Source organism: Leopardus geoffroyi, chromosome X (genome assembly GCF_018350155.1).
Source record: "Leopardus geoffroyi isolate Oge1 chromosome X, O.geoffroyi_Oge1_pat1.0, whole genome shotgun sequence".
NCBI lineage: Eukaryota > Metazoa > Chordata > Mammalia > Carnivora > Felidae > Leopardus > Leopardus geoffroyi.
In genome coordinates, this window is record NC_059343.1 from 81,836,851 (window position 1) to 81,840,728 (window position 3,878).

Here is a 3,878-nt window from a genome sequence, read left to right on the forward strand (position 1 = left end):
TCTAGGCAGCAGGGATGATTCAACAACTTGGATTCTGGAGACGTTCTTCAGGATTAGGTCTTCTGTCTAGCTCAGGGTATGTGAGTCTTTAAGATATGAAAGATGCACAATTACCCAAAAAGATTCAAGGAATGAATAAATGCATTCTGCCTTCCTCCTTCTACGGAACTATGTTATCAGCTTCAGTAGACCAGCCCTACCTATGAGAACCACAGGGGTTTTCCCTGGTGGGGTTTTATCCCTTCAGGAAATAGCAATCTTCTGGAGTGAGAATATTCTCTCTCATCATCTTATCAACATGACCTAATGTGAGGCATTGCTTTCCTTGATAAGACAATTTGCTAAGTTTCTCACTAAAGGCTAGGGCTATAAACAGATGACCTCAGGAGAAGCAGGGCAGGAAGCAAGTATGTGAAGCTTTAAGGTGGGCAATCAGAAGAGCTGCTACATCTGCCACTGCGATTTGGACCTCAGCCTGGCTAGCTCAGAAACGTCACTATATATGTTCTCTGGGAGGATGAATCTGGCTCTAGGGACAGCTTGACTGGCTAGGACAAGTGACAAAATGGCTAAATGAATAAAAGAAAATTTAGGAGATATAAAGGTACACCTTGGTTCAGATAAAAAAAAACAGAGTACTCACAACGAGAGAGGTGATGATCTTCTAGTATGATGGATTAACTAGAGTTGTGTGTTCAGTTCTGTACACTGATTTTTTTCCTTTTCTAAAGTGGTAAAATATATCATACACAAAAGCAGGCATAAAACACATATATGTACTTTAAAGAATAATTTTAAGGAATGAATATTTATTCATTTATTAACTACCCAGGTTAAAATAATAGAATATTTATTTCCATAATCTTAAAACCATCTGAGTATCCTTCCCTGATTACAATTCCCTTATTCCTCTCTCTCTCCCAACAGATATAACTACTACTTTGAAATTTGGGGTAATTATTGCCTCGTTTCTCTTTATAGGTATACTAACTGAATGCATCCCTAAACAACATACTGTATTGTTTAACGTTTCCTGGTTTTGAACTCTTCAATAAACGGAACCTAGTTGTTTTTATGTATGTATGTTCCTGTGATTTGCTTCTTTTACTCAATATTGTGTTGCATGATGATAGAAAAATGTTAATGAAATGATACATATATGGTACAGTTACTCTAGAGTATATATCCTGGAGTGGAATTCCTGGGTCCTGGGATTTTCACATGTAGAATTTTACTACATAATGCCAAACCTTTTTCCAAAGTGCTCACATTAATGTATAATCCAACGAGGCACGGGTGAACATTCCACTTCCTTTGCATGCTCTCCAACACTTGGTATTTTTTATTAGACTTTTACTATCAGACTTTTTTATTTTTATGATTCCAGTGAGCATAAAACATTACTTTGTTGCGATTTTAATTTTCATTTCCCCAATTACTAATGAGGTTGAGTATCTTTTATTTCAACTGTTGACGCTTTGGATTTTCTTTTTGAGAAGCGCCTATTCTAGTTTTTGGCCTGTATTTCTATTGTTTTTTTGTTCTATAGTTTATAGATTTTAGAGTTCTGTTTATAATATGATATTAGTCTTTGGTTACATTTATGGCTTATCTTATTCTTTCCAGAGTGTTTTCTGATAAATAGAAGTTCTTAACTTTAATGTACTCTGATTTATCAGTTTTTTCTTTTGTAATTTATACATTTTGGTCTTCTTTTAGAAATTCTTTAATACCCAAAGATCATTGAGATATTCTTTTACATTTTCCTCTACAAGTTTTATGTTTTTGCCTCTCACATTGTTTTGACTTCATCTGCAGTTGATGTTTTTATGTATAGTGTGAGCTTCCATATGGAAAACTAATTGTGCCAGCACCATTTTTGAAAAGTACACTTTCTTCACTGATCGAAAATATCAGTTCTATATACAGGTGGGTTTATTCTTAAACTCTATTCAGTTCACCCCATGCCACAGCCTTAATTCCTATGGTTTTATAATAAGTCTTGACATTTGATACGGCAAGTTTCCCCACCTTGTTCTTGAAGAATGTTTCAAGGTATTCTTGACCTTGTGTACTTGTATGTAAATTTTGGATTCAACTTCCTTTTGCACGTCTTTTGTTACATCTGTTGTTCAGTACTTTATATTTTTTATAAGATTGTAGATTATACCGTTTTATTTTAATTTTTAATTGTGGCTATTGCATAAAAGGGCAACTTATTTTTACATATTGATTTTTATATCCAGCAATACAAAGCTTATTAATTTTATATCCAGCAATACCAAGCAGATTAACTCTAATATTTTAGTATTAAGTCTTTGGATTTTTATAAACTAAGTCATACTTCTGTTATAATGGCAATTTTATTTCTACCTTCCTGATTCTTATATCTTTTATTTCTTTTTTTTTTTTTTTTTTTTTTTTTTTTTGGCTTGCTGCACTCACTAGAACTTCCAATACAATATTGAGCAAAGCTAGTAATAGCGATCTCCTTATCTAATTCCCAGTCTCAAAGGGGACTTTTTCTTTTTTTTATTTATTTTTTAATTTACATCCAAGTTAATTAGCACAGAGTGAAATAATGATTTCAGGAGTAGATTCCAGTGACTCATCCCTTATGTATAACACCCAGTGCTCATCCCAAAAAGTGTCTTCCTTAATGCCCCTTACCCATTTAGCCCATCCCCCACCCACAACCCCTCCAGCAACTCTCAGTATGTTCTCTGTATTTGAGTCTCTTATGGGGGCGCCTGGGTGGCTCAGTCGGTTAAGCCTCTGACTTCGGCTCAGGTCACGATCTCACGGTTCATGAGCTCGAGCCCCGCGATGGGCTCTGTGCTGACAGCTCAGAGCCTGGAGCCTGTTTCGGATTCTGTGTCTTCCTCTCTCTCTCTCTCTCTCTCTCTCTCTGACCCTCCCCCGTTCATGCTCTGTCTCTCTCTGTCTCAAAAATAAATAAACGTTAAGAAAATATGTATTTAAAAAAAAGAGTCTCTTATGTTTTGTCCCCCCTCCTTGTTTTATTTTTTTTTATTTTATTTAAAAAAAATTTTTAATGTTTATTTACTTTTGAAGGAGAGGGAGACAGAGCACAAGCAGGGAAGGGGCAGAGAGAGACAGAGACACAGAATCCAAAGCAGGCTCCAGGCTCTAAGCTGTCAGCACAGAGCCAGATGCAGAGCTGGAACTCATGAACAATGAGATCATGACCGAAGCGGACGTCGGACGCTCAACCAACAAAGCCACCCAGGCGCCCCACCACCTCCTTGCTTTTATATTATTTTTGCTTCCCTTCCCTTATATTCATCCGTTTTGTATCTTAAATTCCACATAGTAAAGTCATATGATATTTGTCTTTGACTAATTTCGCTTAGCATAATACCCTCTAGTTCCATCCATGTAGTTGCAAATGGAAAGATTTCATTCTTTTTAATTGCCAAATAATACTCCATTGTGTATGTGTGTGTGTGTGTGTCTGTCGATGGACATTTGGGCTCTTTCTGTACTTTGGCTAGTGTCAATAGCACTGCTATAAACATATAAACATTGGGGTGCATGTGCCTCAAAGGGTTTTTTTTTCAACATTTCACCCTTAAATATGATATTTGGTGTAACTTTTTATAGGTACCTGGCTATATGTTCCTATTTTACTTTAGGCACAAAAGTAAATATGTAAAATAATAAAAGAAATGATAGCACATTTTTAACAGCTTTATTGAGGTATAATGTACATACCCTAAAATTTCCTTGTCATAAGGGTACAACTCAATGCAAAGCACATTTTACATTTTAAAAAGCTGAATATCTCTTCAATATCACAAAACTCATAAAAATAACACTTTCAGGGGCGCCTGGGTGGCTCAGTCGGTTAAGTGTCC